Raw genomic sequence first — 27282 nt, forward strand, 5'->3', positions numbered from 1 at the left:
TAAGTTTTTCCCCCGAACAACATCAACTTGTCGCAAATCCGGCAGAGGGCGCGAGCGTCTCCGGAATTTTCCGACTCAACGACAACAAGAAGCGACAATCTCGTCGACCTACGTCTTATTTTTCAGGAGAGCCGACCCGTTACAACGACAGAGATTTACATTTGAAATAGGCTGAGACACTCTTTTATTTGGCCCCGGTTTATTTTTTCCTTCCCCATTGCTGCAACTAGGTTCGACTTTCCTTCTTTGTTTTAACTAAAAAAATGCAATTTACGTTTCAGCTATTTAAATCGTTGGGAATTGCTCTCTGAACGCCATGTTATCAAATTGGTTTTAATTTTGATTACAGACTTTGTTTCGCATCACTAATTTCAGGAGTGGGTTTTAGGCATAAAATTACTTTATCAAAGTCTACTTGACGTCTGAGCGTTATAGATTTGCTTTGCTTTTAACGTGTGAATTTTTGCGATACGAATTTTTCCCCGTACAATCCATCAACGATGTAAAATTTCCCTTCTATCAAGCAACATATACCGTTTATTATGTAACGTAATTGATGAGCGGACTCCGTTGCTACGTAAATATGTAAAATTCATTTTTTCTTGTAGCTAAGTTGACATGAAATGTGTCGAACACATCAGTCCATAAAACAAGTAGAGGCCAATACTCGAATATTATGAAGGTGTATTACATTGATCCATCTCTGAGTCTCTCACTCATACCATGAGCTTTTAACCCCCGACGCAAGAACGACGGGGTGTTATAAGTTTGACGTGTCTGTCTGTCTGTCCGTCTGTCTGTCTGTCTGTTTGTCTGTCTGTCTGTGTGTGTGTGTCTGTCTGTGGCATCGTAGCTCCCGAACGGATGAACAGATTTAGATTTAGTTTTTTTTGTCTGAAAGCTGAGTTAGTCGGGAGTGTTCTTAGCCATGTTTCATGAAAATGAATGAGGGGGTTTATTCAAAATTTTAAATTTGTGGTTAGGTTATGAAGTATTTATTGATGTCGGGAAACCACAGAAAAGTATTTTTTTATTCTAAGTAAGATGTCCACTTTCTCCGTGTTCCGTGGCATTTACGTTTACGAGTATGGTATTAAAAACTCATACTAATCGTTGTTATGTAGCAAAAATACTTAATGTAAGTACCTACCTAATACTTTTATTCATACCTTTCCCGGTAGCGAAAACAAGTTGCTTACATAAACATTTGACAGAATCTCGTCATTTAAATCCTTTAAAAGTTCGCCATGCGGAACAGCATGTCGTTTGAATCCGGACCAAATCTAATTAGCGATTCCTTTCCCGAATGCAGCCTTTGTTCGTGTTGGGTGACAACGACTCGCAAAACAATTAACGCATTCATTCTCCAAATTAAATTATACTACGGCAGAGTTTCCCACGAGGATCTTTTAATGTCCCACTCATAAGATCGGGAGGCATAAATTAACTGAGCTATTTGTTATGCCGGGCCACGCGCGTTTAATAATTAAGGCGACGTCATTCTCCCGCCAACTACGCCCGTATACGGGCTGGGCTGGCATAACTTGAATTGCTTTTGACATTAGATACCGATGCTTGCACGGGAAGCATGGTCGCGCGATAGACGATAAAATAGCAGGCCGTCCCTATCGCACTATTTGTAAGTGCGATATCGGCCTGATATTTTATCGTCTATCGCACGACCATGCTTCCCGTGTTGAAGTAGTTAAAAGTGTAAAACTAGGGTAACGAGTGAACGTCAGAGGGTGGGGCGGCGAAACAACGGACTGGTGGATAGTAAGGTCAGCTGCAGAGAAAAGGAGACACCCTGCCATACAAATTTGTATGCAAGGGGGTCTACTTTTCTTGCAGCTTACTTTACCTACCTATAGTTTATATGAAAATGAAACCAGGTCCCGTAGCCGAATGCCATTTCATGCAGTCTGGCTCTGTCGCGCCAATATGCAGGAGCGATCCTCTTTACTATAGCAGGAAAGTACGTGAAGCGATTGAAATCAGGAAACATCGTAATTTCAATCAAAATGAAGGGCAAGGGATTTCATCTTCGTGGAATCCAGTGATTAGCAAGTGTAAACGTGAGAAAACTTCCCGTCTCATACCATCGGATGTCGTGAGTGTTGTATGTAGGCAGAGTGGCAACCCTAGCGTAAAAGTGACTGATGACAATCAAGTGCGGGTAGTTCGAAAAACTCGTACAGCTAGAAGATGTTGATACAACTCCCAGCCAGTCTACCCGTGACCACGGACGTAATGTCATGTCCGAAACGTCGGGTTAAATATAAAACGTAAGTTTTACACGATTAAGTCCCGTTTTAATTTAATAATATGAGTGAAGATCGTGTTAGTTTAAATCAATATATTGCGATAGAGATAGATTGCATGCGACGCCAACGCCGCAGAAATGCCATTCGGCTACGGGGCCTGAACTGGTGAAGTTGATCGCAAAATTACTAAATTGATCAATATTGGAAAATAACGAGTATATATCCATGTTTCAATTAGAAATGATAATATTATAAATGAAGCTGCCCATTGTATATTAATTATGCATTTTCGGACAAGCAGGCGAATACTACGCTGATGGCGGGTCTTCCGTAAAAAGTAGGTACCTACGAGATAAAACATAAATATTACTCATTCTTATCCCAAGCCACGGTTTAAAACTAAAACAATGCCACTGTTCCACGCTACGTATATACAGGTTGTGTAAGTAACATGACAATCATCAATATTGGAATACATAATACATAACATTTTGGCAGTTTTTCGACTAAAAACTCGTAGGCCAAAGAGGCTTCACTCAGCCATAAAGGCAAACTTTACGAGCAGGCAAAGTGAAAAATCAATTTTAATACCAGCCATTTGAAACGGTCGACTTTAATAGAAACAATAAAATACTTTTAATACTTGATCGTATACTGAGTCGTATTGCATATAACAGTTGGTATATAGTTACCAAGTATGAAATACGTAAATATTAATATTGTCTTCGGTTACCGCGATAGTTACTCATGAAATAAAACTATGGAAACGGATTAAATAATAGATATAAGAAGATGGCTTTACTTTACCACCGGCTTGGGATCCAGTAGTACATTTGATAATGGAACAAGCACGACGAAGACTGTGAGGCATTTGTGTTGTATGGTGTTGGATATTTGCAGTTTGTTTTTTGTTTTTTGTCAATTTTGTGTAGATTAATTGTTTTTTTTTTTAAATAGTAGTGGTAAAATTTTTGAATATTGTATAACTAGCTTTATTAATAGTGTGTGAACCTGCCTTAAAAATCTATATTATTTGTGGCCATGGTTCGTCAATATTTCTTGTATGTGGGTAGCTTTTGCACATTGTAATTTTTCCTCAGTCACCCGTTGACCACGAATGCCAAAACATCGGGATGAATTGTATATTCATTATACGCGATTTAATCCGTTTCCATAGTTTTATTTCATACGTAAATATTCCTTCTTTAATATTCGATGTATCAACATAAATAATCATACAACTTAAGAGTTATAAGTAACTAACCTGTGTATGAATACAAATGAAATACAATGGGTATTGGAACATTTTTTTTTGTCATGAAAACACCCGTGTCTTAATATATTTATTATTAACAAACACTTAGTAGCCTTTCATTTTGTGTAGTAATAAAATAAACCACGATAACGAAACCAAGGCCAAATCTAAATAGAAACGAATTGTACAAGTTTTTAATGGATATATTTCGGCAATTCCTTTCAAATCCGCTTAAAATGAATTTCCGCAGACGGTTGAAAGTTTCACGTCTTCTTAAATTAGTTTTATAATCACCAAGTTACTACCCTCACAGATTACATAATAGTAGACCACTCAACGTCGAGCTTATTATTTTTATGTATGACTAGCATTTGCCCGCGGCTTCGCTCGCGTTAAATTCGAAAATTGCGGAATGCTCCATACAAACTTCCACTCCCCCATTTTAGGGCAGTGGGGGGTTGGAAAGAGACGAAAAGTAGCCTATGTCACTCTCCATCCCTTCAACTATCTCCACTTAAAAAATCACGTCAATACGTCGCTCCGTTTTGCCGTGAAAGACGGATAAACAAACAGACACACATACTTTCCCATTTATAATACAGTGAAACCTGGATAAGTGAGACTTCAAGGGACGAGAAAATTTATCTCTTAAAGAGGTATTCCACTTATTCAGGGTCTCAGTTAGACAGGTATAATAAAATGTTTGTCTCATTTATAGAGAGTATCACTAATAGAGGCCAAAATAGGGGATATATCAGTAATAGAGCTGATAAATAAGGTGTTTTGCTTATAGTTATTCTTAGTTGCATACTAAAAGAAAAGGTAGGTAGATAAGCCTTGTCTTTAAATAAAATATAAGATTCTAACATCATTGTGTCTTAAAACTTTTATATTTTAATAAAAGTTATTTTTTTTTAATAATTTTTATGTTACTCATCGAGATTTTAGTTTTAATTATTTTTAGTATTAATTAAAATAACCAAGAAAACCCTTATACTCACCTAAACACAAAGAATCAATCGCGTAGGTAATAGCTATAGGTTAAGAATGATTAAAAATATGGAAATTGATTTTCAATAAAGTCCAAGTTACAGAGGTCATAGATGGACTGTATCTCAGATATAGAGGTAACTTCTTATAAAATTCTTAACAAACAATTAAGTAAATATCCATTTCAAATATTTTAGTCTCAGTAACAGAGGTAAGATACACTCTCTGTCTCACTAATAGAGGGAAATGTGACAATAAAATCGAAAAGGCTAATCTCAGTTATAGAGGTTTGTTTTGTCTCACTAACAGAGGTAAATCGGTGCGAAAGTGTCGGGACCGCACCTTAGGTCCCAGCTAAAGAGGTTTCTCACTTATCCAGGTTCTACTTAACCAGATTTCACTGTATTAGTATGGATGTTCTTGTGTTGTACATCTGGTGCATTTATAGCCATATGCGAAGCAGATGCAGCCATTCTCAAATATTAGGGGTTTATTTGAGGGTTGTAAAATATTGTATAACAATAGTCAGAGAGTTAGCCTCGTCTTCGTCATACATAATTATATTCACACCTGTTTCTCATAGGGGTAGGCAGAGATCACAGGTATTATTTATATAGGTACATATCGTCACTACTTTTAAAAATTCTCGTATCTCACGCTGTTCCTCAAAGTTAAAACGCAGTAAGTCTATATGCATTCCATACATACTTACTACAATTTTGTTTTCATTGACAGACGAAGATACAAGTTTTTTTATAACAAAAAATAAAACCGCCTTCAAAAATAAGCGCGTTACAAAACACGGAGAAACTAAAAAGCCAAAAATAATAAACCTTTCAATTCAGATTTCTTATCGTATTGCAATAAGCTAAACATCCAAATTATAAACAAATCAATTATTTTTGTAGTCGGTACCAGACCTATTCGTCGCCTTGCTATTGCCTGTTTGCCCCACCCAACCATACACAGGCTGGTACCGACTCCAAAAATAATTGATTTGTTTATAATTTGGATGTTTAGCTTATTGCAATACGATAAGAAATCTGAATTGAAAGGTTTATTATTTTTGGCTTTTTAGTTTCTCCGTGTTTTGTAACGCGCTTATTTTTGAAGGCGGTTTTATTTTTTGTTAAAAAGTTTATTTATTTGTTGATTTTTAGTGGTTCCTAGTGATATTATATGTATCAGTCCGAATACATGTACAGTAGTGAAAGAATTATCCTTTAACTCCTAACCATTGAGGAGTTGACCTTCCATCATCAGCTCAGCCACATAAAATTATTACCATCAGACGTAAATACTGGTGTACCTTTGAAAAATAGACTAAAAACATTACATGTGCCTATAACATTTGAAGAGTTCCCTCGATTTCTCCAGGATCCCATCATCAGACCCTGACTTGGTGCCAATGGGACCATCTCGGGGTTATACCGGTTCGATCAAAAAAAAAATTTTGAAAATCGGTCCACGATTCTCGGAGATATCGAGTAACATACATACAAAAAAATAATAAAAAAAAAAAACATTCAGTCGAATTGAGAACCTCCTCCTTTTTTGAAGTCGGTTAAAAAGTAGTGACGATATGTTTAAAATATAGTTGGTGATGTATGAAACCATGACAATGTATGATTAATACAAATAAAGAATATGAATATGAATATGAACATGTCGTTGCTTTATCTCCTACCATCTAATATGTAATAATGCCGCTGACAGTTCTATTCAAGTACTTGTCGTGTGCCGCGTGACGCTTTAACACGTCACTTAATTACAGTCGCAGTGGAGCAAATATTACTGACGTCTGCTGCCGTGTTTCCTCTGCAACTCTATGAAATCTATGTTGCTATGCGAGTGACGTACGGCGGTACGTCACTACTAGCAAATGAGGTTATATTGCCATAAATGAGCTTCTACAAACATCATTAGGCACTCTATGTACATACCACTATCTGATAGTAAGTATAACTATAGTGTTGATCATGTGAAGTGATTTTCAGGTCAGCGTCAAATATACTGTGACGGCCAAAGCAAATAATACCAGAACAGGCCCCGTAGCCGAATGGCATTTCTGTGACGCGAAACGCCACAGAAACGCCGCAGAAATATAGTCTGGCTCTGTCGCGCCAGCAAGAGCGATAAAGATAGATATCTACGAAAGAGATATTATTGTGAGCGTTTCGTGAGTGTTTGTGCATTCGGCTACGCACACAGATCTTTATTATTATGTTAATAAAGGTGTGTTACGATATATTTGGCGCTTTGGCCGTCACAATGTATTTCATTGTGCTATGATATGAACAAAAAACCGGCCAAGAGCGTGTCGGGCCACGCTCAGTGTAGGGTTCCGTAGTTTTTCGTATTTTTCTCAAAAACTACTGAACCTATCAAGTTCAAAACAATTTTCCTAGAAAGTCTTTATAAAGTTCTACTTTTGTGATTTTTTCCATATTTACGCACTTTTTTTCCTTTAGGAGCGATTATTTCCGAAAATATTAATATTATCCAAAAACGATCTTAGTAAACCCTTATTCATTTTTAAATATTTATCTAACAATATATCACACGTTGGGGTTGGAATGAAAAAAAATATCAGCCCCTACTTTACATGTAGGGGGGGTACCCTAATAAAACATTTTTTTCCATTTTTTATTTTTGCACTTTGTTGGCGTGATTGATATACATATTGGTACCAAATTTCAGCTTTCTAGTGCTAACGGTTACTGAAATTATCCGCGGACGGACGGACGGACGGACGGACGGACGGACGGACGGACGGACGGACAGACAGACATGGCGAAACTATAAGGGTTCCTAGTTGACTACGGAACCCTAAAAACGATCGAGATTATAGTAAAAGATACATATATTGTCTTATTTGAAATTTAACGGAACGGACCCAATGCAATGTACTATCAAATGTGTCTTTAAAAATAAATCTTTCTACATGTTACATTACGCAAAATATTTTTGGTAATGACCATAAGTGCCGTTGGTAATATTTCAGGCAGGTTTGAAAGCGCTTGCCAAGAAATTACACATCATTATTGTGTGAGTCTACATCCATCTGCCATATTTAGTTACGATAGAACAGTTTAGTTCTTTGAGACATATTCAAATATTTATACAGAGTGGGGCCTGTAACAAAGGCGAAGAATTGAACTCTAGGATTTCCTTATACTGATCAACATTTGTTCGGCGACTTTTAAAAATAACTTGTATTTTGATTTTTATCACCCTTGAAAGTTTTTTCTAAGAGGTAATGTATTTTCTGTTAAGTCTAAAGTGTGACAGACAACGTCAATGAAAAATAAACATAAGCTAATATTTATTTTGTCTGAAAAATTAAAAAATTAAAGACTTCAATCACTGTCACTTCTTCAAACATAATTTTAAGTTTGGTGTCAAATGATTAAGTCACTTCTATAATTATAAGCTATTTTTATCTATTTTTTGTATGTATGATTTGACAAAGGTTTTAAATTTTATTTTCCTCAACTTTTAAATTTTTTAATTTTATAAAATTTGACTCTTGGAGACCATATATCTCCATGGATTATTTGATTAAGTATAATTACTGTTTGTGCTTTCTTTATTTATTAATTATAGTTAGTAATAATATGACATTTAGAGACTTCATACATCTATAACTCTATATCAGTGTATAGCTACTTTGCACTTTGCTTATGATTAATATTTTTAATTGTTAATATTTCTACTAATTTAATTTGTTTAATTTAAATGAATACTTTGTAATGTTGACATGTAAAAGTGCCCCCGTGGCCTATTTGCTGAATAAATGATTTTGTATTTTTGTATTTTGTATCTTATTTAATAAGGGATACCATCCAAATTTCAGAGGTACAACTTGAATTTTTTTTGTAGAATTTAAAATAGGTACCTTCACTGAGATATTTTGACATTACAATAGGAATCCTTATAATAACAACGAGGCCTTTGTTCGCGCAAAACAAAAGATCATAAAATGTAATAGTCGCGGCTCACCTACCACTCGAAATAATCATCATCGTCTTGTCTCAGGGCCGCATTCTATCAGTCCAATATTTACGACTCACATTATCCTCGACCTGTTCAATGTGCTTTACAAAACACGTATTAATTTTTTTGCAAGATATGAATTAAAAGCCTGGATATGCTAAGATGAAATATATTTAATACACCATGTAAATAATCATGTAAATAAATTTTGACGTGTAATATGTCACAATATTATAAATAAATGAGTATGAGTACTTATAAAGGAAAATCTACCCTTTTAATTCTTGTAATTTGGTTTAATTTTCATTGGTCAAATGGAATATGGTGGACAGGACGAGATTATAAGAGACGCAATGTGTATTGGAGCGTGATTATGAAAGTTTGGAAAAGATATTTACATTTCTCGAAAGAAAATTGTGAAAAATCTGGAGTTAATGCATTTTCTGATGGTAAACCATAATTAAGTCAAACAAAAAATTCTAGGTAGACAGTTTTTTTATTGAGTCATAGAATCTGGTCACAAAATTTCACGAGAATCCGTTGAAAATTGCGATCTGTGGAGCGGAACATCCGGACTTAAAAAAGCAAATTGCTTGATTTGAAAAGTAGCAAGATAAAACAAAAAAAAATCATTACGGCACTACAAGCAGTTAAATACTTGTTCTATTTAGAAATATTACCACTTACTTATTTACTCTCATATACGTAACATAACCCATACAACCATTTCGGTCGCAAAATCTTCAAATCAGTAACTAACTGTCAAATGTGACATAACGCGTGGTAATGTCGTGCAAACAATGCGACCGTATTGATACAATAACAAAATGTAGTCGGCGTGTGCACTTGTTACGGTAACAAAATGTGTACGAATCTGTGGCTGTCAATGTCACTGTCAGAACGATTTTTAACGACACTGTATTAGTCGACGTATGTACACATAACGGTAACAATATGTGGACGAATTTGTGGCTGTCATTGTCACTGTCAGAACGGTTTCTGACAGTGACATTGACAGAATTTGTACACACATGTGTAGGTCTGATTACCGAACTGCTCCTAAACCACTGTATCCGCAAATGACAATCTGAAATACGAAGGTTTCTCAAACTGTCCTGTGAAGTTGTGGACTGGTTGCTTTGAATCATTTAAATATGAGCGAATTAAATAATAATAAACGACGACGACCATTTAAGCACTCTTCGACATTTTATAGAAATGTGGGAAAGTTAAGAAAAGTACAGAACGATAATACAAATAGATAAGCACTTTATATAGTTACTTAATGTATATATAATTTTTAATTCTTATTGATAAAAAAGATGTGTAGTATTACTTTACACTATAAAAGTAGGTATCAAATGAAATAGAGTATTTACTGTGATATTAATAGATGTCTTGTGAAGTGCATACTAGAGTAAATTCCTATACATAAAGTAGTTAGTATTATTCTAACCTTCATTATTTTTAGGCAGAAATGACACAGAAGTTCAGATCGCTGAAATTAATGTTGATAGTAATATTAATGAAAATCGACGTATATATTGTTATGAATGCTGGTAGTTACTACTTAGTATTTGTGACACAGTTTTCTTTATGTATTGGGTTCTTCTGTTGCGCAATAATAGTTTTTTTCAGTACAGATGCTGCTTTTTTTTAACGCAGTAGTGCGAGCAATGATTCATTTCTTGTCTGGTCGAAACTCTTAGCTTAGATTTAGGTACTGAAAATCGTCATACGATACACGTGCGAAAAGGACATTCGCAACTCGTGTCGATTTAAAACACTCCCTTCGTTCGTGTATTAATTTATCGCTACGCGTATCGATTTTCCTCTTTTCCGCACTTGTATCTACAAGTATTTTGTTTGAATTACAAAAAAAAAAAAATAATTTACTCTACTACGTTTTATTTATGTCTCTTTAACATTACAAATTTGTGGACACTTATCTCTACAAAAATCTTGACAAAAGAAGTTCAGATCGCTGAAATTAATGTTGATAGTAATATTAATGACGACTACTTCAACAAGTGTCAATTGTGAAATGCCGCAAAATACTAGTTGCTCTATAGAAGACCATAATAATATGATCCCCGATCCTTTACAACCCAGCAGCTCGGTACGCACTACGCACGTTACAATTTTTTTTTAATCTTCTTCAGTGAGGGCAACTGAGTACGACGGCATATTTAAATGTTTATAAAGTTTGAGGATACCTGGAAAAAATGAATACAAGAAGCCATTTTGTAAATCCAATAAATATTCACTGCTTTCGGTCACGCGTGTACGCTACGACCATTTTGCGACCGTTTGTTGACCGTTTGGTGACCGTTTGTCGACTGTTTTTTACATAGAATATTACCCAGTCTTAATCCATATTTTAACAACTTTATTGGTTTTCTAGGCATTATTTTTATTATTTCAGTATAGTATATGCACCGAAGCACTAGAACTTCACCAATCAATATAGTTATGTACACAAACACCGATAGTCAATAATATTATTGCTGGTTAAACTGAGGTAAATTGATGGCGCGTTGATAAATTTAGACTTATTTTATGAAATCACTCGAGCAATTTAATTGGCCATGGTAATTAGCCCACATTATATTACAAATGCAAACAATATTTATCTTTAACAAATTCTTACGCCATTACATTTTAATGTCAAATGATTTTATTTCTTTTTTACTTTGACGTCTCTGACACTCGCCATTTGAAAAGAATGAAATGAACGAATGATTTTGGGAAAGTAGTCGCCAAACGGTAACAATGTGTGCACGCGTAGTGCACACTTCTGTCACTTCTGTGACTATTTGTGCCTGTTACCAATCGTCCCCATTTGGGTCGCCTCGACTAAACATCGACAGTACTGCGACTAAGCATTGAGACCCGAAGACCTGTGTGTACAGAAAATAGGACTATTTGCGTAGGAATTACGACCGATTATGGTTATATGGGAAGATCTTGGAACAGCTGTAATACACTGTTGTTTTCTGTATTAACACTATTATCGTAGAAAAGTAATTATTAAATTCACTTATTAACATAAAGTCATTATTTCAAGGCTTTCCAAACTTCGGAATAAATTAAATTCAGCAACAAAAAGTGTTGCGGCAAATTCAAAACAACAACAAAAGAATGATGTATTAGCATTATCGTTAGTTCCGTTAAAGTTTAAGAAAGTAACACAATGGAACTCGGAGGATAAATGAAACTGCCTTGGGCGCTGCAGCACGGAATTAAGTAACAACCGACATGATTAATTGCACACTATGCAAAGTGGAAGTTATAACAGGATTCTAGACAGTGCTAAAGATATATTGTTTTAAAAAAGAATACAGGTACGAAAGGAAGTCATTTTGAAGTTTATTCACGGATTGGTAACTATATGCAGTGTAGTTCTAACATACATTTAAACATACCTATCACTTTAAAATTCTTAAAATTGAAATTAGGCAGGCAAGCATGGTCACGTGATAAACGATATAACGTCAGGCCGTCCTTTTCGCACTATCTGTAAGTGCGATAGGGACGCAACGATGCGATAAAGTTTATCCAACTAGTGTGCTACGCCCGCAGGACTTAAATCTCGTATAACTAAGTCAACAAACTGACCTCCGAGGTTTCATGGATGTCGTTGTTTCAGTGATCTTTGATATTGCCGGTTCAAGTAAGTATAAACAGAGTAAGATCTTAAATCAGTCTTCACCTTAAAATGCTTTCAACAAAAAAAAAACTATAACTATTTATTCCTTTCTACAATTGGTAATTCTCGTGCTTAGTTATTTATACATAAATTACAAACACTATTGACTTTTAAGCTAAAAAATATTTATATCTAAACATTTTACTATATTATATCGTTATAATGCTCTGCCTAGACGGGAACACACATCGTCAGAACGTCCGCTCGTCCACACCTTCCTTGATATTGCCTTCAATATTAAATTCATCTCCTGCCAAGCGCATGCCATGTTAGTTGCCGTGGCGACGCGTGCATTTTTAGAGATCGCGATATTGCTTGCCGAGGCAGTCTTAGATCGATTCTATAAGTATCTATCTACTACATTCATATCGTAAGTTCTTTACAATATTATAATTAAAAGCGATAAGCAATTAAATCAGTTTTCTGTGTAATGGACATTGTTGAGAAAATTGGATTGGGGGATTGACATAGGAAAATACAATCATTAAATCAGTGTCTGCTAGTGCATCGTAATTTTTACTTTACGATATCGGAAGGGGATACTGTAATTAAATAGAAGTTAAGAAAATTGTGATCTTTGAGATACTCGATATCATCCTGACAGAGCACGCTTAAGTAAATAGAAACTTTGCGACCTATTTTTATTATTTAAAAATACATTTGCATTCCATATTTTTTTCGTTTTATTAGCTAAAATGTGCAGTTAACGCTGCATATAACTACTAACTCAAATAAGATTCTGCAAATATAATTCCCTTTTCAAACTCGGCTCTAAACTCTCTTTATTGCCATTCACAACGTGTCGCAAAATCACTGTTACTCACAACCGTAAATAATTCCGATTGCAACGTAATACTTGGAGTGTATAAAGGAGAAATATGCGGTCGCTTGTTTTTGTTTTAGCGTTTATAAAGCGGCCCGCTTTTATGGTTTATAGCTCAATAATAAAGCCCGTAAAAACCCGCAGACCCTCGTTGTAACTTCCTCTGTTACACAATTGAGACATAGCCTTCGACTGGGTCCCTTCCTTGAGGCTGGAGTACTTATGTTTACTTACATAGTTTTTTCAGTAACTGGGCCTTAAGTTTTTATCTGATTGTGGCGGGATTTTTCTTTGTTGGTGATACTGCGATGAAAAATATTAGGTACTTACGAATAAGAGATAGCAGTGTTATCTTTTGACTTTAACAAGTAAAATGCTTAGGAAACTTTAAAGTCAACTTAATATAATAACCTATCACAAAATTAAAAATTTGAAAAAACCCCCGACCGCGACATAGTAGACCGATTTTCATGAAACATGGCTAAGAACACTCCCGACTAACTCAGCTTTCAGACAAAAAATACTAAATCTCAATCGGTTCACCCGTTCGGGAGCTACGATGCCACAGACGGACACACACACACAGACGGACAGATAGACAGATAGACACGTCAAACTTATAACACCCCGTCGTTTTTGCGTCGAAGGTTAAAAATTTAAAATAATTATGTTTTTTTGTTGGTTTAAGTACTTAAATCATCATATTGCTGACACACTTGTCAGAACGTAAACGTAATGTGAAAACTTACTAGTGCTAGACACTGAACTAGTATTCGACATGGGCACTTTATATCACAGTGACAAGGTATTCAAGTATACAAAAATATTTTAATTCCTTTTGGTTTGAATTTTACGATTTATTCGGATGAAAACGAAAATAAACCAAACGATAAAATAAACAGAAATGAACAGAAAAAAAGAGCGTGTCGGGCCACGCTCAGTGTAGGGTTCCGTAGTTTTCCGTATAAATAAAATAGAAGAGCCGTAACTTTATATAGTTCTACTTTTGTGATTTTTTTCATATTAGAAAACTAATGTTTTTCCGAATACTTTCATTTCTAGTGCTTACGGTTACTGAGATTATCCGCGGACGGACGGACGGACGGACGGACAGACATGGCGAAACTATAAGGGTTCCTTTGTGATTGTCGTGAATATTTTAACGTTCACTGCCTACGTTTTCTTTACGCTACCTACTTCCGTAATGGGAATGTCTTCCGACTTTCGAGAGAAAAAAGATTATAAACAAAGAGACCAGAAATTAGGGACCCTTGGTACCTATAATAGGTATTAATGTTATATGAAAATCCTAGTACTGCATTTATTCTTAAATATTTACCTTGATTTTTATTTAAAAATGACCTATTTCGAGACCAAAATCATTTGTCTTTTTTGTTACGGCTAAACTTTATGGCATCGTAGCAATCTAATAGTTATTTGTGTTACAAGGGGGCAAAGTTGTTGTTTAACCGCACGTGCCAATAATGATACCCGAGCAAGCGAATAATTCCAATATTGAACCGCGAGCGTAGCGAGTGTTTAAAAAATTAACGTCACGCTTGGTGGCCGGCACTAATAAACAGATCACATTCTGATGCCCATGACAGAAACGAATTCAACTGTTTTAGAGCCCGCACAGCTGGTGAATTTCTATGCGCTACAGTTCGTGTAATTGGGGCTGCTAAAAGGTTGTCATTTCGCGCTCTTTGCTTAGTTTAGGGCTATTGATCTCTGAAGATGTGTCCTACAATGTTACACCGTGTATAAGATGTGTATATGAATAAGTGGATAATACGTAGCTCCCTGTTTACGCGCTTCGTCCAACTTTGCACGCGTTTATTGAATTTTGCTATCGCTGCATGCAAATTAGGCTTCAGCTCGCACTTGCAACTTGCCGGCAACTTTGCGCAGAGATTCAGTTACTCGTTTAATATAATTTAAACATGAAACATGCGGTATGAATTTATATCACATTGCAGTTTTTCCCGATGCTTAAACGTGAAGCTTCTATCTTCACTATCTGATGCATAGTAAGTAGACTCATAAGTTAGTAGTAGTCAAGTAGTTTTATTTCATGAGTAACTATCGCGGTAACCGAAGACAATATTATAGACTCAAAACTTACTCTAGGTAGCCGATTTTCATACGGTTTGGCGTTTTGGGTGAGGAAATGACTTGGTATATTAATGTTAATTTAAAATAACATAGTATGTATCAAACTATGAATGAAAATAGGTCATAAGCTTCAAATGCGCAAACAATGTGTATGTATTTTACAGATTTCCACTATGAAGGAATTGGCCTAATAATCTGGTAGAATCATATCCTCTTTTAACCTTGTTCTTTGTTAGGTACAATAATCTGCAAACGTCCATTGCGTTTTCCATCAATGCCTCATTTACATTATTCAAACAGCGCAGGCAATTAAATGGCCGTCTTCTATTTAGTTTCCCGTTTCATTTAAACGTGTGACGAGAATAATTAATGTTAGAAGCCCCTTTAATCGCAGTTTACATTTTCACGAGAACTGGTTTCAAAAACAAACTGTAAAATTCGGACGAAAGTCATGTTACTAAACAAGTACCTACCTAATATTACGGATGAATGTTGAAGGAGGAAGCGGGAGAGGAAAGCCGAAGAAAAGGTGGATGGGCTCCTGTGAGATGAAAAACGAATGCAGCCAGGCAAGTATGGTCGCGCGATAATAGTTATTTGTTATATAAGGGTGCAAAGTTGTATTTTAACGCCGAGTGTGGAATTCAAAAACGAGCAAGTGAAAGGATTCTATAGTTGAACCACGAGCGAAGCAAGTGGTTCAACTATAGAATCCTGAACTTGGCGAGTTTTTCAACACACGAGAAGTAAAATACATTTGCACCCGTGTGTAACACAAAACTTTTCCCCTTACTATAGCGAGGAAAGTACAACGCAAAAAACGCGCTTATTACTGCTTCCAGTAGTTCCACAGGTGGTAATAAAACATCTTCATCACTAGATTAACCCACTTTTATCAATTTTAAATCAGAAAATTTGGCTATATTCAAGGTCAAATTACTTTATCCACTAGTGGATAAAATGCGTTTTTACCCGCTGATATTAAAGGACAAAACACGTGTTTCCGATCTAGTGAGGGGAAAATGATAAAACATTAAGCCGTCCCTATCGCAGTATTTGTAAGTGCGATAGGGATGGCCAGACCTTTTATCATTTATCGCGCAACCATACTTGCCTGCCAGGTGAAGGATGGGATGATATCCGATAGAGAGGTATGGATGAAAAAGGGGTCTATATTAATTCGCATAACTGAATACTCCTAATATGAATTGGCATACCGTTTATTACGCATAACGTTTAATACGCATATCATTATTTCGCATAACAGATTTCGTATAATGTTAATGCGCATAATGTAAATTGTTATAACGATGAATTGGTATAAGTATAATAAGCATAACTTTGTTTCGTAGAATGTTTAAATGGCATACAAGAAAATTATATTTTCACCACACTAACGGGTAACGGCTTACTTTTCTGTTCGAAAACAGATAGCAAAATTGCATTTTATCCACAAGAGTGCAAAGTAATTTCATACTGACTTGATGTCTTAAGCTATAGCTGATAGAATTTTACCTATGAATGATGATTTTGAATCATAAATATTGAAGAAATCGATGGATTTGATTTAGTTTGATGTTTTATAGTCAGTATTTTGTTCGTGTTGGGGTGGTGAAAAATTTTGTGTTTCTAACTCGGTGGCAATGTTTAATGTGCCGTACGAAGGTTAATGTGCCTTGAAACCCTCGCAACGCTCAAGATTCCACTTTTTGAACCACTCGCTACGTTCGCGGTTCAATATTGGAATCTTCCGCTTGCGCGGGTATCAGTATTGGCATGTGCGATCTGCGAAAATCTGAACGATGAAATAATATTATTTAAATACTATCCATTTTCAATTTCTTTAGTAAGATACAGCGGGGCAAATCTAGACTAAAAGGCAATTATAACTAATCCATTTTTTCCATTATTACATGTACCCACTGAACACGCTTACTACATAACTGGTAGACACTCTATTTTCTGAAAAACACTTATGAAAAACGAAAAAACTTAATAAGTAATTGTATAACCTGTCTGAAATAAAATATTTCATTTCATTTAATTTCATTATAAATAAAATAAAGACTCCTTAACTCAAATAATCTTTTTAAAGCCTGACAAGATTTTATTTGACCCTGAAAGAGTGTCGCTACAAACCGCTTTCATTATGGCAATAATGTGCCGACGTCATACGTATTGGGGACAGCGTGTACTGGTTACCCGTTAATATTTGTAGAAAATTAAAACCATGAATCTTGTGCCTTAATCGAAGTCATCGATGTTTATTTTCTTTTTTCGTGGGACCTTGTTCTGTACTGGTGGCAGTTATGGAACGGCCTCCTTATTTCTATACATATTTTTCACGGCAGAGCTACAGACACCTTAAATTAGAACAAAAAATATATTAGGCTAAACGCGAAACCAACAAATTAATACAGGAGAACCGCACTATAAACTGTCAGTCCCGGACTTGTCAATAACCAATTTCAGAACATTGGTATCGAAATGCTGTCGAATCCTTCATCCTTTTTTGTTGTAAGTAATTTATCACGTTTAGTATAATTATTTTCACTTTTAATCATATTATTTTGGACAAAATTGCGATGAAACCGTTAGAAAATTTAAAATATTTGCTTCATGTTTACATCACTGACATTCGATGACTTTCGACAACGGGTGTCAAATAGTAATCCTTGCCAGTAAAAGAAATTAGTTCAGCTGAAAATCCGCAACGCGGCGAGGGTCAAATAAAAACTTGTCAGGCTATAATTTAAGATTAGCAGATAAGTTCGTAAATACATGTATGTTTCTTAAAAATAAACAGTTTTTTTTAATAATGCAAACATTGTAAAACATGGAAGATTGACCACAGTTACATTTGCCCCCCACTCAAGATTTGCCCCGCTGTACCTTACTTACCCCTATTTTTTTCATGCTTAATAATATACTGTCTAGTATAAAATTAAACACTCAAAATCGAGCGCTCGAAATTGGAAAATCAGCCCCTGATTGATACAGTTAGTAAGTATGGCAATTCATTTTAGGATAATTAAAGTTATACGAAATAATAGTATGCAAATTTCAATTATGCAGATTCATTGTTATGCGAAATAAGAATTATGCATTTTTAATATTATGCTTATTCAATGTTATGAACAATTATGTTATGCCAAATCTGTTCTGCAAATTCAAATTATGCGAATTAATGATAGGCGAAATAGAGGGCACCCATGAAAAAGTCATGCTGCGCCGACCCCAAGTACTTGGGATAAGGGCAAGCGAATGAAGATGCTGGTGACAGGAATCATATCACGATTTAGTAAGTACATTACGATACAAGTGCGGAAAAGAGGAAGTTCGAAACGTGTGGCGATAAATTAAAAGTCGACCGACACGCTATTTACTTAACTGAAACAATAGCTAAGCCGAGTGCAGTCCAATTCTCGTGGCAAATTTTTAACTAGGTGATTGTACCAATAACTGTGTAAAAACTTTCAGGTTTGTTGAGCGGTAACAGTAGTGGAATTCGCTCAACTTTATCAGCTCCAGCTAAACGTAGTGTTGGTAACGCTACTAGAATGGACTTTATATTTGTAGGAAAAATCTCATATTTTTAACTCTCGCAAAGAAAGTTTAGTGGGATAAATAAACTTTCAGAGATTTTTTACCAGTCTTGTGCATCAGGGTTTCTCGTTTGAACACTTAATCTTGAATTTTATTTAATATGCATTATTTATTTGAATACGTACGTATCATTGCAATGAACTTTTTAACTGTCATCACGCCGGCACGAACAGTACAGTTGACTTTAAAAAGACTGCCAATAATGGCAAAAAGAGCAGCATCGAAATAATACTCTGTCTTCTGATTTATATCCGTGAGCAAAATTTCATATGAACAAGGGAAATATATGAAATTTAACTTGAAAAATGTGACCCGTACAGCGTACCAACATATTACATACATACTTAAAACACGGCAAGTTAATAATTGTATATCAAAGCTTCTAAAAAGGAGGAAAAGTATTTCCAGCCACAGAGACTATATTCTGCATTATACATTTGTCTCATTTTTTATTCGACCATGGCTAGAAATTTTTCTTCTTTTCTCACAAAAAATAAACCAGATTATTTATCGATTTCATAACAGCCGGGGTTTCCCGCTATCCCTATTTATGATTTACAATCTAAGGCAGCCCGCGCCCGGCCGCAGGAAATGGCTCGATGGAGTGGCTTCGCTGGACTCCAACTTCGCTCGAATTTTAGACTGTCAACAAACTAACACAACCGGCTAAAGTGCCACTTTAAACCAGCTTTATTTGCATTATTATGTGGAAATAACTGGGTTCCCACTGGAAAAACTCTTTTAATTAAAATACGCGATTATTATTCGCAACTGGGTAGTGTGTCTGAAATTGTTTTTTGAGTTGCGGTTAATCTAGTAAAAATGCTTAAGCTTAAAATGAAGATAAGTCATTCTAATGCAGGATTTAAAAAGTCGCTAGAGCGGCATATTGGATATTGTTGTGGAAATGAAATGAGGCCACAGATGACATACTTAAATAGTATAGGAATATTGGATTTCCATGGTACTCCCTTTGTAAGTAAGTAAGTAAAACACTTTATTGTACCAGAAAATAATACAACACACAGGAAAAACAGCTTATTACAAGTACAAAGGCGAACTTATCCCTTTAAGGGATCTCTTCCAGTTAACCTTTGAGCAATTGAGGGAGAATTGGAGATGGTAGGCATACAGTACAAACGGCGCAGAAAACGGATTCTAGGTAATAAATAATAATACATTATAACTTACACTAACATGCAATATATACGAAATAATTTTTAAGAAAAAAAAAACACCGCCTTTGGGGTTCTGGTGAAAGCTACTTGCGAATGTTGGATTACGTATTTCGGTTCTGACCATCACCAACAGTTCCACTGCACCAAATGTCACTATTCTGGAGGTAGTGCATGCTGTTCTTATAAAAATACCAAAGTCACTATAAGCGTGCCGTTCAGATTTGAGGAGTTCGGTTCTGACCATCATCAGCACTTCCGCTGCACCAAATGTCACTGTTCTGGACGTAAGTGCAAGCTGTTCTTATAAAAATACCAAAGTCACTATAAGCGTGCCGTTCAGATTTGAGGAGTTCCGTTCTGACCATCATCAGGAGTTCCACTGCACCAAATGTCACTGTTCTGGACGTAAGGGCATGCTGTTCTTATAAAAATACCAAAGTCACTATAAGCGTGACGTTCAGATTTGAGGAGTTCCGTTCTGACCATCATCAGCACTTCCACTGCACCAAATGTCACTGTTCCGTACGTAAGTTTATGCTGTTCCTTTAAAAATACAAAAATCACCATATGTATGCCTTTCAGATTTGAGGAGTTCCCTCGATTTCTCCAGGATCCCATCATCAGAACTGGGTTCTGAGAAAAATGGGACCAATCTGTATGCATATACATTAAATCAAAAAAAAAATATTCAAAATCGGTGCAGTACCGACGGAGATATCGAGGAACAAACATTAAAAAAAAAAAAAAAATACAGACGAATTGAGAACCACCTTCTTTTGAGAGATTTGAGGCGGCGCTTAAAAATACATAATATACAACTATACAAATAATATAAATATATACATATATAATATATAAAATAAATATATATTTACATAATAAAAACGACAACTACAAAACCGCATACATCCAATACCTTAGCTTTCATCAGAGAGCCAAAGCTTTTTAACCGCCTTCCAAATCTCAGGAAGGGGTTCTCAATTCGTCTGTATTTTTTTGATATTTTTTTTAATGTTTGTTCCTCGATATCTCCGTCGTTACTGGACCGATTTTGAAATTTTTTTTTTAATTGAATGGATATGCATACAGATTGGTCCCATTTTTCTCAGAACCCAGTTCTGGTGGTGGGATCCTGGAGAAATCGAGGGAACTCCTCAAATCTGAAAGGCATACATATGATTTTAACTATAAAACACCCGTGAGACTCATACATATTTAAAAATGTAAACATGACATGTAAAGGCGGGGTGTCGCTACTCTTGAGAAAGGTTCTCGAAATTGAACCGAAACATGTCGAACGCTATATCGACTTAATACGTGAGTAACCCGCTAAAAATATTTTTAAATAGGCATACATATGGTGATTTTTGTGTTTTTAAAGGAACAGCATGCATTTACGTACGGAACAGTGACATTTGGTGCAGTGGAACTCCTGATGATGGTCAGAATGGAACTCCTCAAATCTGAACGGCACACTTATAGTGACTTTGGTATTTTTATAAGAACAGCATGCACTTACGTCCAGAACAGTGACATTTGGTGCAGTGGAACTGCTAATGATGGTCAGAACGGAACTCCTCAAATCTGAACGGCACACTTATAGTGACTTTGGTATTTTTATAAGAACAGCATGCACTTACGTCCAGAACAGTGACATTTGGTGCAGTGGAACTGCTGATGAAGAGTGAGCCGCCCCTGGTTAGAGTTCCGTTCTGATAATCATTCTCATCTGTAAGTACTTCAGAATCATCCAAATTTCAAAATTGGTTCAGAAATGACGGAGATATCGAATAACAAACATTATAAAATATACAGACGAATTGATAACATAATCCAACATTTGAAAGTATTTATCACCAGAACCCCAAAGGAAGGCGGTTTTTTTTTCTTAAAAATTATTTAGATTAGCCTTCAGCGACGCGACCGACTGACACTGTCGAAGAGATAAAGGCAAGGAGTTCCACAATTTAACTGCGTAGATTGTAAACGATTTATTATAGGACCTATGTTTGTGGGGCGGGATACTCAAAGTGAGATTCACACTGGAACGGAGCGGGTGCCCGCTACCGTCAGCCAAGTATTTAAATCGTTCTGAAAGATAGGGAGGGGAAGAAGGAGAAAATAAAACATTATACAGGAGAGAAACCACATGCATGTCTCTACGGCGACGAATGGACAGCCACTCGAGCTGGGCGCGGAAATGAGAGATGTGGTCAAATTTTCTTAAATTAAAAATGTATCTGATGCACACATTCTGCAAACGTTCGAGCTTGTCAAGTAGCTCCTCGGTGAGGTCCAAAAATGCGATATCCGCATAATCCAGAAGTGGAATCAAAAGCGACTGCGCAAGGACAACCTTTGTGCGGAACTGAAGGAAGCTTTGGAGACGCCTTTGTATATCCGTACCGATGCAAGCACTACGGTTGTGCTGAGTTTTCTATGATTCTAGCTTGATTTTCGTTCAAATTAAACGAGTATATATATATATATATATGTATATATTTAGTCGTATAAGGGTCAGAAACACTACTTGGATTCAATCGTTCATAGCTGTAAATACCTTCAGGCTGCATGCTTCTTGAGTTACGGACATGGAAATACTTCTTCCATTGGTGATTTCCATTTTCAATTTGATCTTATTATTCGCCGATTTTCGGCGAGATTGAAAAGCTAAGCAGCAATTGTGATTTCGGATATTAGGTACGCTGCCATTTTTTCTTGTGACCTTTTTTGTACCGACTTTTAGTTATACATATAAGGAACATTACTTTGATAATATTAGTTTCCGAAGTCCGCATCTGGATTGCGAAGAACATGAAAGGGAAACATATTATAACCTTTTCATACACAGATAATAATTATTATTTAGCATATATGTTTATTATATAGGTATAAACTTTCAGCCTTATCCAAAAACGCTTAATTTCTAATTTTACATTGAAACAGCAAGCACAAACCACGCACAAATTTGCCACGAAAATAGTTATTTGTTATACAGTTTTTTAACGCTATTAATTTGAAAGGATTCCAATGACAACTTGCGAGTTTTTTAACACACGAGAAGTAAAATCACTTTTTTTATAGCGAAGAAACTATCCTGCTTCCATTTCCACAGTGGTAAATCATCTGATTCACCTACTTTTGTCAATCATGACTTTATTCAAGGTCAAATTACTTTACCCACTAGTGGATAAAATGCGTTTTTACCCGCTGGTACATTTTTTTTTTATCCTTATTGCTCATGACGGCCTACATTTTTTGCTAATTTACAGTTTAGGTACATATTTATGTTTTTCTACCAAACGAGCCTACAACCTTTACCAAGGAGGAGTTTTGGCCGAAAGGCTTTTTGAACCGGTTCCGAGGGACACTGCGGAATTGCGTAATGCATCGCAATCATAATGAAGTTTTTATTGTTCAGTTTACTTTTAAAGTATCTATGTATATATGGGCAAGTAGTTGCTTGAAATACAGAAAATTAAGACTAAACCTATCTAATACATAATTAGTACATAGATCACTTAATGCTGTCGCGTCTTCTGGCGATAATGAATCAATCAGTGTGGTTTAGTCAGTTTTCTTCAGGTTGCTCTGTCTACTTTCAAGGAACAAGGAATACAAACATGGAAGATTTTAAATCTATTTATAACATTTTGCGGAGTCCCTGAGCTGCAAGTCTATGAGCGGAAGACGACTAGAGAAGACGTACTTTCGCAATATTACGTCTCGGGCGCCGTAGAAGCACGTATATTTAAAACTTGTCACGCTTAAAAGATGAGTCGGAGGGCGCTTCGCAGCGCTGCAGCAGCTATCGTATATAATTTAACTAAATAAACCGGTTATCTACTCGTACTGTGTAAATAAGCCTTCTCGGTGTCCGCTGTTTAACTATATTAAAAATAAAGCTTGGAGTAACTATACCGCCATTTCGAATTAGCCGGAATTATTGTAAACAAAGTTGTGGCCGGTGCCATATAAATTTTTCCACCATTCGAGGTATTAAAAGTATTAAAACTGCCCATATTTTACACATTTATTAGAGATCTTTATATACTTATAAGTATATTCTATTACACAAATAATGACTCTCATTAAACGAAACTAAATTTTAACACAAAACGTTTTGGTATATTTATTGAAATTACCACCAAACTGAAATGGGACTGGGCAGGCCATGTCTGCCGCATGCACCCACAGAGATGGGCTAAAATAGCCACGGTATGGGTGCCGCAAGCCGGGTGGGGATCTGGCAGGCCCAGGCGGAGATGATGGGACGACCTAGACGTGTATCTCAGAGACTGACCGGAGTTCGCTCATAACCGGGACGAGTGGAAATCGAAGGGGGAGGCATTTGCCCAGCAGTGGGACACGGTATAGGCTTTAAATATATATTGAAATTAAAAAGCTATTTTTGTCGGGTAGTTTGTTTATTGCACTGGTATCACTATGGAAAAGTACCTGGTTGGCAATTTTAATGGCTAATTAAACTGTCTTCAAATACGGTGGTGCATAATAAGGTGGTTATCAATTTAATTATTGGTTTTGTATCTGATATGACAGAAAGAAATTCGTCATTTTTGGACCGATTTTTATTTTGACTTGCATGGGATCATAACATGATAGAACAGTCATCGTGTGTTCTTTCGATTCACGATTTGAAGCGTGCAAGAGAGTGAAGTGAGTTTGTTATTTGTTTTTCTGTCGGCCCGTAAATTGAGAACCCCTTGAATTGCACCTGTTACTTTGACAGAGACAGCAGTTTGTTTACGTTTATTATGTTCAACTCGAAATGGCTATTATACATAGTGCAGTAATTGTACATAGTACATATAAATACAGAAGCTGTTTGTTCAATTTTATATTAAATTGTATTTCGTGCAGTTGTGTACTTTATGACCTCATATATTGTTTTAAAGATTTACTCTTGATCTGCACGACACATTTAAAACTTTTTGAAAGGAAGTAAATTTAGTGCTGATCCTCTGACTCCATAATAATGTAGTTTCCTGATCAATGTTTCATGACAAACACAGTCGAAGGCCTTAGATAAATCACAAAAGATACCTCAAGCATCTTGTGACTCCTCCCAGGCATCGAAAATATGCTTAATTAGTTCAACACCAGCATCGGTTGTCGAGCGACCCCGTGTGAAGCCAAATTGCTTATTATGCATTAAATGATTAACGTTAAAATGTCGTACTAATTGAGAAAGAACTAATTTTTCAAATATTTTACTGAAAGTTGGCAGCACAGATATTGGTCTAAAGTTAGTGGGGTCAGAAGTGGCTACCGGATTTAAATAAAGGAGTTATTTTGCTATGTTTCATTAGATCAGGAAACTCGCCACAGTCAACACTGTTGTTGAATATAACTGCTAAGTCAGGCGCTACAATCTCAACTAAGGATTTTACGGCATGGACGGAGACCCCCCAGAGGTCACTAGTTTTTTTGACATTAATTGATTTAAATGCCTTTACCTTATCTGAGGTACAAACATGTTCAAAATAAAGGTCTCTACAACACTCAGGAACGTTTTCCTCTAATAATGTAACGGCAGATAAGGGTGATGAATTTAAATCCTTAGTTGTGAATGCTGGTATCTCGGTGAAAAATTTTTCGAACTCTGTTGCTACTTCGAAATTGGAATCTATAATTTTGTTATCAATATTCAGTTTAATATCTTTTACTGCGTGTTTCGAGCGACCAGACCTTATTTAGGTATATCGAATAATGGTCAAGCTATTATACTAAAACACCCCTATGTGGCATGTTCCATGATATCGGCTACGATGTCGCTACGTCACTGCTACGACCGTAGAGTAGCGGTGAATGTGAAGTACCAAAAGGGTAGTAACAATAAAAAATAAATACATTAAACATAAACTATATACCTATTATAGAAACCCCTAGATAATAAGTACAGACTGACGTCATCGTGGCACCACTTTTTATTACGACATGTATGACTGATGACCACTGGTTAACAAACATTTGCATACTTAATTATCATAAAGTACTTATTGAGTGATTTGGAGTGAGAAAGGGGTACCACGGTAATTATTGAAGATTGGTAATTTTTTGCCTATTTTCTTAAATAACTTGAAAATTACTGTACTAAAAATTATAAAAAAAATATATTTTTAAATATTTCAAGTTAATCGGTTCAGTAGTTTCGGAAAAAATTGGCTGTGACAACGGACAGACAGACACACGAGTGATCCTGTAAGGGATCCGTTTTTCCTTTTTGAGGTACGAAACCCTAAAAATGCAAAAGATGACATGACATTATTTAAATGCTGCTTTAAACCTTTTGTTTATAGTGTTTTTCCTATTTAACATTCTCACCTCCGGCACTAAGGTATCGACATTACACCCCGCGCTTATTTCTGGGGACAAAGTAAGTGTAATACTTTAGCAATATTAGATATTTGATTTGACTGTTAGAAATAAAGTAAGCAATAACAACATTTAAAAGGTGAACGATTCCTATACTTGGCCTATTTCGTCGACTAACTTCTTCTCGTGACTTTACGTGCCACCATCCTAGCAATGTAACATTTGATGTGATATTTAACATTCGCACCTGACCACTATCGACCGCTAATTACATCCCGCGCTTATCTCCGGGGAGTGTTCGGTCGAACGCCTCGGTGACTGTAGTTGCCGCGGTTACTACGGCAAAAGTAGAGGGTAATCGCTTGGAAACTTTGGATATCATTTGTTTTTTTATTCGATTTTGAGATTGCGTACTTTAATTACGAAATAAAAACAACATGAAGACTCGGCTATGTTTTACAACCCACTTCAGACACAAAAACATTGCCAATGTCTTATGTCTTGGGTTTATGTCCGGTTTTCGCACAAAACTATAGGAATGCTGATACATTTTTGTTTTTTGTCGAAAAATTGTTACGATCGTATCAAATCATCAAAAAAAAAACGACCAAGAGCGTGTCGGGCCACGCTCAGTGTAGGATTCCGTAGTTTCCCGTATTTTTTTAAAAAACTGTTCAACCTATGAAGTTCAAAATAATATTCCCAGAAAGTCTTTATAAAGTTCTACTTATGCCATTTTTTTCATATTTTTTGAACTTATGGTTCAAAAGTTAGAGGGGGGGGGCACAATTTTTTACTGCTGGAGCGATTATTTCGGAAAATATTAACATTACCAAAAATGTTTTTAGTAAAAACCCCTATTCATTTTTAAATACATATCCAACAATATATCACACGCTAGGGTTGAAATCACAGAACTTAATTTAGATAGAAGAAACAAATTCATATATTTGTATAGGGGCCGAGCGTGTCAAATTTTGTACTGAAGTTGAAATGAAAAAAAAAATTGA

This window comes from Leguminivora glycinivorella, chromosome 1 (assembly GCF_023078275.1).
Source record: "Leguminivora glycinivorella isolate SPB_JAAS2020 chromosome 1, LegGlyc_1.1, whole genome shotgun sequence".
Taxonomy (NCBI): domain Eukaryota; kingdom Metazoa; phylum Arthropoda; class Insecta; order Lepidoptera; family Tortricidae; genus Leguminivora; species Leguminivora glycinivorella.